This window comes from Pseudopipra pipra, chromosome Z (assembly GCF_036250125.1).
Source record: "Pseudopipra pipra isolate bDixPip1 chromosome Z, bDixPip1.hap1, whole genome shotgun sequence".
NCBI classification, from domain to species: Eukaryota; Metazoa; Chordata; class Aves; order Passeriformes; family Pipridae; genus Pseudopipra; species Pseudopipra pipra.
Window position 1 is genome coordinate 12,817,216 of NC_087581.1, and position 17,656 is coordinate 12,834,871.

Genomic DNA, 17,656 nt, shown 5'->3' on the forward strand with positions numbered 1-17,656 from the left:
TGGTGCACTGGGTCCCTTGTTCAGACATTTGAATGTTTTTGATGTCCTTGTAATCTTTCCGCTGAAGCAGATGTGTTCACAGCCTTCTTTGTTTTTGTTGAGGGCTTCTGTACAATTCCTGAAAGAAAGATGAGCTGTTGGTATTCTTTTCCGCCTTGCTGCTTAACAGTGTACATCTCAGATCTCTAAACTCACCTTTTTGACAGTCAAAGCAATAGTCCTTTGCCAGCCTGATGTCTTCTGCCCACCGGTGATGAAGACTAGTGAAGTACGGACCAACTAGGAGAGCCCAAAGGTGTCTATAATGCACATCAGGGATGAATGACCACTTGAATGTCTTTGATATTTGTTTCACTCACAGTTATATGGGTGGTGTTCTGATATTCTGAAATAAATTCAAGTCTTGTTGCTGTTCTCCCCTGCATGTTCATTATCCTTCTGACTTGTTCTTTTTCCTGTAGTTTCCCCCTCAATATAACTTACTTGCACAGGAGTATTACAGAACACTTGTTTTAGTCACCCATGAAGTATATCATGCTTTGATATTTAAACTGTGACTTCGACTATGAAGAGCTTATAGGATGGTTTAAAAAAATAATTTTAGAAGTCAGTGACTTATTGACATATTGTCATATTCCTTATCTGGATTTTTTGCAGTCATTGAAAGATCAGTTGCAAAATATGCAATGGAACTGATGTTTTTCATCTCAGCTCTTGTTTCCACAAGAAAAAAATTAGATGGTGTAGTTTAAACTGTTTGTTATCAGTAATAAAAAAACAAATAGAGAAATACCCTCTAAATATGTTTTATTTTAAAAGAGGTAAAGATATCACTGCAAATCAGTATGTTACAATCATTTTCATTTATAATAAGAAGAATGGGATTTTTTTCATGGTAATGAGCCCTTTGGATCTGGTATTTAAGTCAGATGTTAAGACCTTGGCAGAGGTAAACTCCATCAGACCACTATGGCTTAGTCTTAGAGTTTGGTGAAGTTCTATCACGACTTTAAATAAACAAAAAACTAGCTTGTGAGGCTGGAGTGCTTAGCATTTGGGAGAATGTATGGCTTGCAGGGATTCTGAATCCCCAAAGATTTAGGTTCTTCAAATGCTAAAACATACCTTCATGTGCAGTGGTGCTTTTTTCTAATGGTACTGAAGAGGAGAAAGCGTCTCTTGGATATTTGATATATGTAGGGAATCTGTGGATGAAAGAGTGCATTTCTGCTTTTTTGAAAAATAGACAGGATGCTAATTCAGCCTTTCTTGTGAAATCAAGTTTCAAATTGAGAGAATCTTCCCTTTTACTCCTGACCCACTTTTCTTGATAGTATTAACCACCTTGATGGTTATTGCTGTCTGGGAGAAAGGGATGTACTGTATAAGTGCCTAAAACTGGGATGCCAATTTAACCTTTCACAATGCTTATATTGTTGTGATTTTGTAGATGTTATCATTCTGGTTTAGGAAAGGAGCAAGAAGTAAAGCTATTTGGATAGGTTGACCACAAATTAATTCATTAAACCTCTTCGATAGAATTGGGCCATTGAAAGAGATGGCTTTACATCTTGGAAAGCAGGGTTTTATTATTAGTTAGCATATAGTGTCTAAAATTGTATAGCCAGATTTTTGAGCTGTAGAGAGTTGCCTAGATCATTGTGACTACTTGAACAACAAAAACCAAATGAAAAAAAAAAGAGAACAAAATGTAATGCTTTTTTTTTTTCCTTGAAGTGGAAGAGAAGTGAGAATATGTCATAAGCATTCATCCCTTCCTGCCTTAACCTTGTGGTCCAGAAGGGAGGAAAGCAAAAGAAAATATCTGAAATAATGATTAGTCATTTTCATAAATGTCATTTCTTTTCTTTCATCTAATATTATGTCTTCAGTACTTGCAATTTATAGATAACTCCATGCAGCACAAAAAGAAGCTAAAATAATTATTTGCTCAGCTCTAGTTATGCAATTGTTCATGATGCTGGGTATTATGAGGACAGTGATGTATTAGTTCCAGGAATTGTGTCCTACAGCAAAACTGCACTCAGCCACTGTGCAAGCTGTTTGAAGATGTGCAGGATTACCATTCAAAATCACTGCATGAGCTTCTCCAGTGGGGATTTCATGTTTTTATCCAAATTAGAGGGAAGGTCAGTGCTCAGTCTTTGCCACCAGAGATCTTCAAAGAACATACTATAGATTTCCAGAGGCTGCAAATGAGATGTATATCTTCCAGTCACTGCTGACAGAAGTAGTTGGGAGTAATTTACTCAAGTACTTCAAGACATTATTTGTCTGAGATAGAATTTGCACCTGTCAGAATTGCTGCTGGAAAATTGAAAACAGCTTTCTTGCTTTCCATCTCTGGATGCAACATCCTGGCTTGATGATGTAGAGATTTTGATCGTGATGAGTTAACAAGAGATTCTGGTTGTTTCTTGAACATATCTAAACTGAAGGAAGATTTCAGAAAGCAAAATTTTGTATTTCCTCAGCTGGTCAGTGAGGGATGCAATGTACAGGAGTGAGTGCAGAGGACTGAGGTGCTGAGGGTGACCTTGTGGAGGAGGGTCTCCCAATCCAGGCCTTCCCACAGCACCACTGCTCACAGCCCTGCCAGTGCAGAGCCTAGATGACAGAACTTTTTCTAGTCTTTCCCTGGAGCCCCCTCTCTGGTTAGGATGCATAGCCTGGTATTTTGGATCTGCCTTTCTGAATACCATGGGACAAATATATTCCTTGAGCTCTCTTTGTACCTTTCTCCCATGCTTAAGGAAGGGAAAAAAAATTTTGGCAAAGTAATTAATTTTCAAAACTAGGTACTTCCTTTTTCACTGACGTGATGACCATTTACAGTACAATAATGCAAAGGAGAGGCAATTGTGTTTCTGTTATGAGATAAATTCCCAGTGATACTGCAGGTCTTTTAAGGTCATCTGAATGAAGTCAACATTTCAGTTGAAAGAAGGTGTTAGATCATGTAAATATTTACTGGTATCATGTATTCATAAAATACAAGAATTTTTTCTTCATAAATGAAGACAGATTTTTTCTTCATAAATGAAGACAGATTATTTATGTGCGGTTTTTCTCCCCATTTTTAATGAAAGAAAAAGCAACAGAGAATGAACAAGGGAATGTGATGATTCTGTTTTCTGTTTGCTCTCCTTGTGTCTGAAAATTGTCATTATTTTGTCTGTGAATATGGTAGGGTATTGCTGAGAGTTTATTGGGGTGAGAAGGAAATCAAAAAGGGATGGAGCCTAAATACTGCTGTACTTGGTGATGTGGATATCCTGAAGAAAAGAAAAGCTGCAATATTAGACACCAGTTCTGTTACAGATGAGACCAACCTTCTTTTTACCTCTCCCACCTCTCTGCTTGAGTCCTTTTAAAGCCAGAGAAATGCCACATGTTGGCAGTGGGTCTCCCACAGAGAGGAACTTGCAGCAACCTGGAATGAAATAAAAAGAAATGCAAGACAGACATAAACTTCCACCTTCCTTTAAACCCAGATGGGACTGTTTCCAGCCAGTGTTCCCTCTGCTACCTAAAGAATGTTGAGCATGCCTGGGCATAGGGCACAGTTGTTTCTGTTCCCATAAGGGCCTTCTGTTTCAATTTTGCTAGAGAAATGCTTTTCTAAAGCAGCACTTTCAAGATATATACCATTGGCTTCATATGAGGCTTTGATGCCATCACAGAGCAACAGTTTTACTGTCTGATTTTTGGAATTTGGGAACTTTTTTATGCCACTTACATGGGTTACTGCTACTATCATGAAAGCCTTGGAGGAAGCATCAGCCTCCAGCTATAGAACTGGCACATTCTGGAGCTGGATGTAGTTCTTGATAAGGAGAAAAGTTAAGCAAGCTATCATACTGTAGCTTAAACTTTTAGGAATAGTTTTCAGTGCAAGTTTGGGGAGGGTTCCTCACAGAACAGGCAGTTCATGAAAATATTAAATCAATGTATTTTATTTCATCCATTATTAACTTCCTGGAGGGAGTAAAGCATTAGAAAACCAAAACACTTCCATTTAGTACCATATATTTGGAGCTTGGATATATGTGGTACCAACTGATTTTTATTGTTTAAAAAAAAAAAAAAAGGAAAAAAAGATCGTGCTTCATTTAGCAGACAGCAATGAAATATGAACAGTTAATAGGCTTTAATAGAGCATACCAGATAGCTAATAGAACATACCAAGAAGTAATAGAAGATACCAAATACCTGGAGCAAGACTCAGGTCTACATCTGATACGGTAAATGAAATCTCAGATCCATGAATACCAGAGCCATGTTGTGCAAATATGTCTTCTGAGCAAATCTACAGAGTCTGTCCTTATAGGACTTGTTGGCAACATTCAAACACCAACATTTTCTCCATGACAGATATTTTTAGACAGCTGTGACAGCTAAGAGTTCTCTGAAATCCTCTAAATTTACAATAGCTTTTAATTGCATTTAACTAGCATGTTGTAAGAAAATATTAGTTCAACTTGCCTGTATAAATACTGCTGAAAATACTACTGAGTCTTGGTCCTGATGCCTTTTTTGGTGGTGATTTTTATTATATATATATCAGTAAAACCAGCAAGTAAATGATATGCTAAAATTTGGGTCAAAAAATTGCAAAAAATATTCACATCTATATAGAAAAAATATGTTAAAGAAAAGCTACACATGTCAGGTTTTAGATGTATCTGACTTGATGGAAACTCTAACACAACTTTATAATCACGTAGTTAGAAATCAAACACACAAAAACAGTGAATATTTCAAAAAGCTTAGGTTGAAGCAGGTGCCATCTTTCTGTTCTTGTCTCTAAAAGAGTTAGCTGTTGGGTGAGAGGAAGGAAGGCTTTCTAAAATATGTTAATTTTCCCTACTTTAGCCTCTAGAAACAAAGCTTATGTGATTGTGGTCCGAATGTGTGTTTAGATAACACAGGTATGAAAGAGTAAGGAAGACAAGTTTGTTCCACTTCTGTGAAAACAGCAAATTTGGTAAAAGAGGCACTAGAAGTGTAAGACCTGAATAAAAATTTTCAGAACTAATTTATTGTTAGGAAAGATCAGCCTTAGAAATACCTCAGTTGTTTCATGGGACACCCAAATAAATCATTAATCAAATGCAAAGCATAACCTGTATTTAGTTAAGAATAGATATTTCAGAATCTTAAAGAATTCTACAGATTTGCCTGAATAACAGGTAATAATATTTTTCTCATTCTCTATGGGCCGAGATACAAATTCAAGAAACTACTGTAGCCTCATAAGGTGTGAAGGTGTGCAAATCCTGAACACCAGTATGGAGCTATGACAGCCCAATAAACCTTGACATCCTTGGGACTGTTCTTTCTCTGAGGATTGATGTTCGGGTTAAATGCTTATTCCCTAAATGTAAGAGATGCTGATAAATGACTGCATAGAGCTTCAAATGCCCAGTTGTTTAAGAACAGACATTTTGATTTTCAATAAAAGAAAACTCTGAATAGAAGCAAGATATTGATAATATAATTTTCTTTCATAGAGTGAGGAAATCTTTTTCTTAACATGATTTCCGGAGTTTTGCCCTCCTTCTGTTAGGAAACAGTTTCAGAACATATTTCTTTGATAAATCAAGAACCTTGTTTTCATTCTGAGACTTTTGCACAGTTAGTTGATGTAGATTTATTCCATTGTGGGATATGATCTTGTAAAATACTGAGTGCTGCCTGTAGGAAGCCAGGCAGGTCCAACTTCCTTAACTGAATTATGTCCAAAGAAGAACCAAATACAGAAATGGAAAAAGAATCTGATTGGTAAAGGAAGGTATATGTTGGAAGTCAAAAAGGAGTAAAGTGAGACTTGTAAGAAGTTAAGCTAAGTTTAGCCCTACAAAGAAACCCAGAGCAAGTATTCTGTTTGTTGGGAGTTTTTTTTGGTGTGGGTCTTTTTTCTTTTTACCCATATGTGAAGGAAAGAGGGGTTCAACTGCCTGAGCAGAAAAAGGGAACTTGATTAGCTCCATCCCACAAAAGTGAGGGATATTGGATTGTTTCCAGCAGCATTATTGTGGTTTAGGACCCCATCACCAAAAAATAGAGTATCCAGGTAAATGTAAAGATGGAGAAGTGGTTCAGGTGATTACGTACTTCTTATATTATTTCAATAATTTTAAAGAAAAATATTTCTGGGAACAAGGATGAAGACAAAGAAATCATAATTGATCCCATTTTCTCTTTAACAAAAGGTAGGTCACATTGTACTAACTTAATGCTTTTCAGGTTGAAATGATTCACTGAAAACAAGAAGGCTGCCTACATTTGACATAGTAACAGCTATTATATTAAATTGCGCTAGAGAAGGGGGAAATTAATGAGGAACTGTAAGACATAGGTTAGCTTGGGTAAAATGAGCCTAATTTGCCAATAGGATCTCTGAAATGCACATTTGGTTTGAAAGATTTTCTCAAAGGATATATCTTACGGTCAATGCCATTTAATGGTTTCATTAACGATTAACAGTGAAGGACAGAAGAATTCTGAGAATTTTTTGAGACAAAATCAGGAGAAAACATCAATATAAGACCCAGTACCTGACATGGGAAATACCCAATGTATTTGAAATTTGGAGTCCCAGAAATAAGATTAATATTATTAATATGGTTTGCAACATTTCACAAATAGGTGATGCCACAAACTGGGGCTCCTTAATTAAAAAAAAAAAAAAATCTGATCTATTTGTCAATCACATAATAACTGTAAGTCAGCAGTTGGCCATTGCTTCTGAGGGGAGAAAACAACAACAAAAAAGGCATATATAAGTGTAAAATAGGTAGCAAGGTGTCTTTATATATACTCAAAGGAGCAGTGTTTGGGAATATTAACAGTGGTGCCCAAGCCACTAATAGTTTTTTGGAAGACTGCTGTTCAATCACCTGCCTGGAGCAAGAGCAGAAAAAGTCTTCTAAGGTAATCAGGGGAACACAGAATAAACTGAAGCATTTTGTTTAAACTGTTAAAACAAAGGCCAAGACTTACAACGCACTGCAAAAATTACAGGAAAGTTTAAAAATTTTTACACTTGGAAAAGCATTCTAGAACAGGAAAAAAAATTAGGTGCTTGCAGAGTAGTAGAATTCAAAAAGGTTTCCAAATTTCTTATAGATGATACTGTAGTTTTATCTGTGTTTCACTAGCCTTTTGTTTCTTACCGGTATAAGTAGTGAAAGCAAGTAACATATATTCCAGACAGAAATTGAGAATTAGGTTATTACAGAATACTGTTGCTTTTAGCTGTCTCTGTGAATTAAGCACAGTTAGTTGGTACGTGAGCTGACTGGACATGATACTAAATGTACAAGTATAAGACGTGTCTTAAAGCAGTATGTTTTTTAGCAGGTTAACATTGCTATATTATGAGGCTGAGCTATGACATGTCTTCCTCCTCAATTTATTAAATGTTAATAATTTGCTTATATGCATTTCACCCCAAAGTGTGTCCATGTTGTTGATCAATGACTATTCATCATTTCCCAAGGTCAAAGTCTTGTGGTGCAGTACTGTAAGGTCTATAGGACAGCAGAAGTGAATTTTCCCCAAGCTGCATGCATTGGCCGGAGAGACAAAAGCCAGGAAATGAAATTGGCAACACCGTAATTAAATGAAGGAACAACCTGGATTTCTCTGTGACTAATAGTGGCATAACAGCTGCTAATTGTTGAAGTTGTACCTGAAATGACCTTATTTATAAAAGTGGTTTTTAGAAAAATTTTATGGAACAGAAGTCTGGAAATTGAAAATGTGTAGTTAAATAATAGGTAAAATTTAGCATAGTCAAGGTATTTTTATTTGAGAGGTAATAAGGTACACCAAGAGGTGCCAAAGATGAGTAATGAATGACAAAGATGAGTATATATGAACACACTTGAGATGCAGAGATTTCTGAAGAACACCAAAATGAATTCAAATAGTTTAGTAATCCTTTTATTTGAAAGTGCAAGTCCTAAAATGGCTTTTCCAGGGCTTTCTATAGTTGTTATATTTATCTTTCTAGTATTCAGCTTCATTGTCACAGTGAAAAAACCCTCACAAATATAGTGAGTAAAAATCAAATGGATTCTTATTAATTCTTATCCTGTTTATTTAACCAGCTTCTTGTGACATGGATAATCCTATAATTTTCCTGTATTATTCCACTTTTTCATTTTTTGATAAATCTGTATCCTCTCTATTCTATTAAGGTCCTCTTATTCCTCTGTCTGCTGCTTAAGAATCTCCTTTACCATCATCTCTTCTTATTTGAATTCTTTCACATGTATCCATGAGTCCTCCTTTCCCTCTCTTTTCCTTCACTATTCTTAGTGTTTGAATGATATAAAGCACTGTGAAAGCTTTTGCTAGCTTCTCTTTGCAAACAACTCCCAAGCTTACCTCTTCACCCCATTCTGTCTCTCTCAATTTAGTTTCACATTTCAGCCTGTCTTCCCAGATGTGCTGTTCTGAGTTCTAACTCAAAATTCTGCAAATGAACTATCTTTGGGGTTTTTTTTTAGATTATCAGTGTTGCTCAGTTCTTATCCTAGCTGGTAGTTTCATTATTTCTTTGGTGATTTAGACTGTGGCATGTGTCCTTTTTCAGCTGCATTTGTGCTGACTTGAAGAAATCACTGCTATCTGTTCCCAAACCTCCTCTTTGCTGAAAGCATTTGTCTTTCCCACATCCAATAGCTGAGGACTTTTAAAGCATATCATTTAGTCTTGGTCAGGATGAACTAGGTTATTTTAAACAATGAATTTCAAGTTTATTTTGATGGAACCATGTTGAGGAAAAATTACATCAGCATTTCGTGTGGATGCTAGACTGGTCCATAACCTCTTTCAGAGGTCAATGACAGGCAAAAAGAGTTGTTTGGCAGTGTTAACTGTAGTCAGTAGCAATCTGTGCACAGAACCATAGCAAAGGAATGTTCATATAATAATAGCATCATATCAGAGGAAGGGCTTTCTTGTATTTCTTTTCTTCACTCTTATGGTCAGATATGTGTAACAGATCCGTGTTAATTTATTAATTTCCTGTCATGTAGGCTTAATTTAAAAAAAAAAAAGGAAGAAAAAGAAAAAGACAGGGACAAGTGGCATCCACAGTCTGGAATAAGAAGCTGAAGGAGAGGACTCAAAGCCTCCCTAAGCTAGGCAGCAGTGAACTCTCGAGAAAGGGAGAGGCCCAAGATTCCAGACAGATCTTTGTTTCGCTGTCCAAGATGACACTCCTCTCTGTGTTGTGTTGCAATACAGGATCGTCTTTCAAAACTAGGTGTGAAAGGTTTATCTATGCAGGAAGTTGACAAGGAGCTTATCTTCTCTTTCAAACTGCTGTAAGAAGCTGTGCAACTCTTTTTTGTGTGCTTCACAGCTCAGTAGCTGAAGAGCTCATCCCAATGTGGGAGGGTCCTGTGCTAAATTCTCCTCTGACTAAGGAGATTTAGACCGCTGTTTCTCTCTTTGTCCTGATCAGCAGACAGTATGTATTTTGTTCTTAAGCTATCTTATGGATAGAAGAATACATCTTTGCTTGGGAAAATGGCAAACTGATTGAGCACTTGGGCAAGCCCTCCACTTCATGCTCCATCTATTGGTTATGTTTTAACCTTCCATTTAGAAGGCCAAGAAGGTATGTATCTGATCTTCTCTGTCTTCATGACTGATCTTGCCAGTGGACTACTTAAAGACTAAGACAGCATATGAGATGAAGGGATGAGACAACATCAGCTGCAGGTCGCTGCTGTCTCTAGGGTGAGGTTTGAGAGAGCACCACCTGCTTCATGACGAATTTCTTCACTGAAAGAGTGGTTAAGCATGGGAACTGGCTGCTGAGGGAAGGGGTGGAGTCAACGTCTCTGGAGATGTTCAAGGAATAGTTGACGTGCTGGTTTAAAGGTAAACCAGCAGGGGAAATGAACCCAACTCAAAAGGGAGATTATAAGTCAGAATAAAAATTTAATAAGAATAATACAATAAATACAATTATACAGACAAACAATTGGTTTTAACCCACAAAACCCAAATGTATAACCCAGCACCCTGAGGCATGAACAGACTGGTGTTCGTCGGGCCCCCCTCCCCGTGCTGAGCCCCACGTGGCCCCCCTGAGTCCAAAGTAAAAGGAGAGGAAAAATCTGTTGGTGAGAGTGCTGTTGCAGTCTGGTCAAGAGTGGTGACTGCAGTCTGGTTGAAAGTGGCGGTTGCAGTCCGGTTGAGAGCAGTGGTCTCAGTCTGGTTGAGAGTGGTGGTCACAGTTCTTCTCTGGATCCCATGAGTAGCAGCAGAAGTCCCAAGACCCCAAGATTGTATATCTGCAGGTTCAGACAGGAATGCCCAGTACCTCCCTCAGGGCGGGGAGTTCCACAATGGGTGTGATGATAGGAGCATCCTCCTATCTCGCAGGCCTCTTAACACCCATTATAAGGCGATAACCCTTTATAGTCTGAGGGGTCTGGGCAGCTGCTGTAAATGGTCTATTGTTAACAGTTTCTGGGAAATGGCATGGGGGTGTAGAATACACAGTTTTGGGTTACACCCACACAGTGATGAGCTGGTCCCAGCTGTTCTAACTAGGACAGTTGACATGGCACTTAGTGCTATGGCTTAGTTGACAAGGTGCTTTTCAGTCAGAGGTTGGACTCAATAATCTTGGAAGTTACATCCAACCTTATTGAAGGAGAGAAAGAGAGACTGAGAGAAAGTGGCACACCTGTGTGTATTCAGAAGACATTTAATATGTGGGGTACTCAGAAAGATTAGATAGGCTCTGAGTGTGGGATGAGTCTGTCTGTACCAAACCGTACAGATCAAGGCAAAGGCCATTCTAAACAACATCTTCTGTGATATTATATACTAAGGAAGCCTGGGGTAAAGGGTAAGAATATGCAGTGATAGGCGTTTTCATCAAGCCAGACAGGAGTGTCTTTTTAATTTATCATCTTTGTTGTGTTATTCCTCAATTAGTCCAGTTGGGTTTTTTTAGACATTGAAAATATCTACAGAATCCTGTGGCAGAGATTTTCACCATTAATTGCACACTGGAAACAACCTTTTCACACTTGTTTTGAACTTGTCACCTGCTGTTTCTATCTGGTGCCTATTGGAGCCTGAGAGAGGGTTCACCCCACTGCCATGGCATCTACCATGTTCTCCTTAAATGTCTGTGCCAGTAAGTGAGTAAGATATATGAATCTTTTTTGATCGAGCTGGGCTGTTACACTAGGGAACAAGCAGTGCCCAGTACATTGACAGGATTTGTTGAAAGTTAAGTGAAAAGATGTGGTTAAATAAATAAACTGCTTATTTTTTTCCAATATGCCCTCATGTTTGAGATTTTGGTATGTTTTCATCATATATCTGCATTTATGTATGTAACAGCTAATTCTTGCTAAGACAGAGAGACCAGAACTGCGTGCATTTTTCCACATGGAAACACATAATGACTTTATATGTAGTATTATCTTTAACAGCAGAAGTGCAACTTGTTTATATATCTCATTTCATCTCACACTTTTCCAGAGAGGGGACAGCTTTTATTGCTTGCAGGTCTGACTCAAAAAAGGATGACAGAGAGAGGTGGTGGTCCACTAGCATTCCTTCATATAAAGAAGTTCCTTGCTAGAACCCTCAAGCCATTTTGTGTTTCTCTTCACTTGAATCTAGCTGGTTTTCCACTCTTCTGCATGACTGGGTAGTATACTGTTTGGGCAGGATTTTGACGGCCAAAGATAGTCTGCTAATCATTTAGTTCTCTCAACCTTGGTATGCGAGTAACTGGCTTTTCCTATTTGTCTCATGTCAATGATTTTTTAAAATTTTTTTTAGGACTGTGTTAGGGCCATCAAGAATTCTTTGCTTACTATGGCTCTCATTTATCACAAACAGAGCAAACCTCTACTCATACTAAAACTAACCAGTAATACATACAAGAAAAGGAAGAGGAGTTCAAATATCTCAGTTCTGAGGATGTGAAAGTCCTGTATGTATGCTTTAAGTACTGAAATTTTTTTTTTAATTGTTGGTTGATGTAAGATATTTGTAAAAATAACTAATAAGTAATAAATCATTAATAGAGTTTTCACATCAGAATTATTCATATGATGTCAAAAGGATGTAGTTAAATGCTGCAAATTTTCTTTGTCCAGATGGTACCTGATGTAGAATTTTTCACCTGAACTTCTGATAGGCAGAAAATTAAAGATCTGATAGGACACACCATTGACTTCCAGAATTCATGTTGTGCTGCACAAGAATGGCACTCTTAAATATCTTGCTGACATCAGCTTTAGAATTTGGTACTCCATTAACAAAATCAAAATTTTTAGGGCTCTACTCCTTCCCTCCAAAGTAAATAAATCTCAAAATCTCAGAAGCAACAACCACAAGACAAAAAAACAAACCCGTATAATAACCTCGTGAGAAATCATTCTGAGGACAAGTTAATGTCATTAGCATTTCTTATTAGTGGACATTCAGCAGACTTTTGCCACCGTCCCAGTCTTGGTTGTGATTCCTGTTCTTATGAGTCTGACTTTGCACTGGTGCTAGATGGGGAGTCTTGGTGCCCAGTCCAATGGTCTGCACTACTGCAGGTGATAATTATCTGAAAAAATAATATGTTGCAACCTTTGATTTGTGTGCCCTTGTTTTGTTTTGGATCTAGCATTTGAGTTGTCTCTGACTGTAGGTTAAACTCTTTCCAGCAGAGGGTGATGGTACATTTATGCTTAGGCAGCTGATTACAATAACTGGGTAACAGGGCTGACTTTGTACTGAAGAGAACATACATGCATTTCTGTTAGGTCTATTGCTGCATACAGGTCTGAGTTTCTGATGTAAAACACTGCCTAGGTTCATGGGATTTTATTAGTGATCCAAATAATAAAAAAGTAGATCTGTGAACACCAGAACTAAAGTAAGTTTTCATGTGGTGCCCTTCCATTCATTTATTACTTAACTGACTTACAGTATGATTCTGCGTTGTACTTATATTTGCCTATTACTTTCCCATTTAAGAGCACTCCCTATCAGCTACATAAGTGTTGCTGGTTTTGACTGTAGCAGTAGACCTATAAAATAATTATTATTTTTTTCAATGTATATCCACGTGTCTGTTTTTTACAAAGATTACAGGGACTTAACTAATCTTGAGGCCTCATTGCCTCTATTATGTTCAGATGAAACTGTCTAAAAGTTCCAAATCTTATGTGAAGAGAAAAGGAACTGAAATCTCATGAAGGATAGTACATCATGTAAGTCTTGTTTCCATAAGAAAACAAGATACTGAAAGATAAATATACCTAGAAATTACAGGCATTTTATCATCATTAATACCAGCATACAGTACATTATTTATTAAATACTCTGAGACTTGTGAGTAAAAGATCTATACAGAAATATTGCAGAGCTTGATTGAATTAGGATCTGGCATGGATTAAAAAATAAAAATCACCAAAAAGTCCACCTGTCAACACAAACATAAAAAGAATTACAAATGTCAAAAAATGTGTATCTGCTTTCTGTCGTACTGAGGCTATTGATTTCATTGTCATTTATTGTCACTCGTTAGTTCCAGTGATTTCATTATTAAAACCATGTCTATCAGTGAACAGTCTCAGATATATTGTATATTAATGCTCATGTTGCAAATCTGTAATTGATCTAGACTCTTTTGTGTGGCAGAGCCAGTAATTTAATAAATATTATCTGCTTAAATCTTCAATGCCTTTAATGTGTTAGCAGAAAAATAGACTGGATATAAGATACCTTTAACCAGAAAAAGGTTAATGTCAAGCCAGTCCTCCAAACAGTATATTTCTGTATGTCTTTTTGGTTCTGAAAATTTATTCAATCTTTAATTTGTTCTAAATTTTTTCTCAGTTGCATTGAGTTAATTCCTTTCTTTTCTGTCGATTTTGTTTGATTGCCATGTCTATATTTTAAAGTGTGTACATCTGACAACTAATGTTTGAAGTACAAGTAGAAAAGTTCTTTTTTGTGCACTGTGGTAAGATGAAAACCTCTTCAGACTTCTTAAGTAAAGAACACTGAGTTCAGAAAGAGCAGCTCATTGAAGAAAAGCACTTATTTTCTACTGTGTAAAAGGAAATTGAAGTCCAGAATAGACTGCATTTGGGGAGAAAGTTGTAATTGTAGTATGATGTTAATTTAGCTGTAGAATAAAATATTTATGGCTTTCTGCAGTGTATAAACAACAACAGCAAAAATTGCTAACATTTTTACACATGCACTTGCACAAGACGAGATGACAAGAGGCATGGCTACAACTAACTTTTATGGCAATCATCTGCTGGTTGTTTTAGTACTTTAGCAAGTCACACTTGCAAACGAGTAGCTGGAAGGAATTACAGTAGCAGATGCTGCTGTTTCTTTGCACTCTTTTGGGCTACTAACAAGCTAATGGATAATGTTGTCACCCTGATGCTGCTAATAAAATTATTTTGGATAAATTATTATTTTATACTATTAGATCTGTTTAAACACCTCACAATTTTTTAGTAGGGAGCTCCTGGAGGTTCACAGTATCTTATTGAAATGGTTGTCTTTCTTAGTCTGCTAATTACAGAGAAAAGAGATCTCATTAATTTATGGCCCAAGTCTTAAAGCAGTTAACCCAGTGTTTACATTTAATCTGTATGTCTACAGGGCCAATATACATATAGATATATATATGTACTTAATTGGATAATATTATTAGATTAATCCTCATTTTTGCAAAATGAAAATTTGCTTTTGCAGAGGCTGAATCTCTTACAAACCTACTGAGATTCTCTGGCTGACTCCATTACATCAGGAAACCAGAGTTCCCCTTTGAATCCTATGTTCCCAGTTGGGCCATACACATGCTGATTGACACAGGCTCAGGTTTGGTACTCCCCATAGGCTGCAAAAGTGATTTTTTCTCTTGGAAGGAATACTTGATCTGAATATCTGGACATTATTTGAAAGAGAGTCTCTTTTTTTACCGAACAGGGTTTTCTTTCACGTGTTTTAGGCACTGTTGCTTCCATTGAATAGAAGACAAGATTATTATATTTTTAGTATGGAAAAAAAATAAAAATACAAGGGTATACAGAACTGAGTCCAGGAAAAGGCCACTCAACTGTCAGCAAACTCTAAATATAGATCCATAAAAAAAAATATTTGATTCACATGCCTGCTATCAGGAAATTTATTGCAAGCTATATTTTTTTGGCCTAAGTTCATTTAATTGGTCTCCGTTGTCAGAGTGTCTGAAAACGTAGCAAAGTCTGAGAGGTGAGAAAGTTTGAAGTTTGCAGGTGCATGCAAAGGCGCAGACATGTGACATTCTCAATCACATAGTCTACAAAATATAAGTGTTCGTCATTAAGCATCCGTTTTGTCATTGACCTATGACTAAGGACTTGAGTAAAGTTCAGATTAAAGATTTATCCCCAGACTTATCCGGTGCCAGGCTGTCAATGTCCTACCTCTTGCCTCATAAAATTGGCATGCCAAGTGCTCCATCCTGCTTTCATGGTGTTGCTTGTGAACTTTGTGAGTCCCCACTTGGCCCCACAGCCATGCTGACTGCTCTTGATGTGCTGCCCTTCCTGTCAGCCAGGACTCTAAGTCATGCAGTTGTTTTTAAGAACAAACTGAATTCAAGACCAGCTTTGCAATGGGTATTGTTTTATTTAGGAAATAGAGCAAGTTACAGTCTTGATGCTGTGCACTGATGAATAAACAACATATGGCAAAGCCAAAATCTAAAGAAAGCCATCCCCAGCTCTACTGGCCCACCTTTTAATAGTGTTTTGGAGATGTTATGAGACACCTTCTTACTGCTTATCTATGGAGTAATAAATGTCTATAATGCACTTGGAATTTTTTAATTATTTAAGCTATGAGCTTAAGCATAAAAGCTTTTCAGTAAGCGCTAAAGCTTTTCAGTGAATACTTTCATGGGGGACACATCCTTACTTAGCGTAGTATCTGACTATCTATTTCTCTACTCCCTTCTTTATTTTAGCTGCTTAACCTAATAATTAGTTTTAGGCAGCCATGGGATTGCTTTAAGCTGATACTGTCAAGTGTTGAAAACATTGGGCCATTCTTCCTACCCTAGAAATACTTTTAGTACAGACGAGCATAACGGTATTGTTTTATTTAGTTTTCTGTGTAAAAGGAAATAAAAGGGAAGGAATTCTGAGCTGGTATTCTTGGCAATTTTGTGTATGTGTGCTGTGCTAAAAAATGCTTTAAAATTTTATTATTTAAAAATTTTTGTAAAATATGTGGAAATTATCAGAAGCTTGTTTGAAGTTTAAATGTGAAGGCATGAATTAATAAAATATTTGTTGAAAACATTTGTTAAAAATAGTTTCAGAAAGCAGAGTACATGGCATTTGCTAAACTTCACAGAAAAAAAATAACCAACTACCAAAAAAGTATAATCTGAGAATAAAACATTATGGGACTTATTACAATTTGTAGGACTAATACAGAGGGGTTATATGGAATGTACTCAGACATTTCATTTTTTTCAACTGGTGCAGACCTGTAACATTGAAACTATTTTTTTTCAGATTGTGAGCAACTTCTGTGAGAGTCTCTCATTTAAATTCAATCCCTTCAGATAAACAAACCCATATATGCATATCAGTATTTACTTTGAAAACTCTTGCTTTTTACTCAAACATCTTTCAGCATTCCTCCCCTACAACGCTTAACTCAGCAGTTTGCAATCATTTGCAATTGAAGAGATATAATGGAATAGAGGTACCTGAGCTGATTTCGAACTGCTCAGCTGTGGTACATCAGCAGTGTGAGCAGCACTGCACACTGAGCTTGGCAGGACTGCAGAGTTCAGCTGGGAAGTAAAACAAACACCTATGCCATCAGTTTGTATTGAGCTGCAGCCTTACCTTCTTAAGCAATATCAGTATTTGAACTCGCTAATTTAAAGCAAACAAAATAAGCCCATAGTGGGCTGCACTATAACCTCTTTGATGCTGAAAGGCAACTAAAGCAACTTTTTATTTTGCAGGAACAGTAGATGTAATGAGTCAGCGGTGGCAGCGTGCTCTGAATTCCCCTTGAAAAGAGTGTTATCCTATAAGATGCATTTTTGGGAACGGGCCCATTCCATTTGAACATTTTTCTTATTTGACTGAGCTGTGAAATTGTATTATTTTGTATGAAAACTTGCCGAGGGGAGAGCTGGGGGAGGAGGCAGAAAGGGACTAAGGGTGTGTCAGCCATCCAGGAGGCCTGTGTGAGAATCTGCCAAACATGCTGCTGTGAGAAGTTTTGTAGATATAGAGTGTTCATGCCTGTTTATTCAAACTACGTAACAGCCCACATATTCTTAGTCTTTAATTCTGTTTGCACCATATATTTTACATTGAAATGCAATAGAGTGGGGAAGGATCATAGGCCCAGTAAACACCCTTAGAGAATGGTGTCTACTTGACTGAGCTGATTCCCTTGCTGTCTGAGATGAGCTTTTATTTTAGGAACCTTTACCGTTTAACTCCAGAAGTCACTGCAAGTAGGTTACAGTCATGCAAGAGGAAGGACACTTGGAAAAGCTGGCGAGACTCAGAAAATGGAAATAGGGCAGTTCATTAAATTAAGTATATCA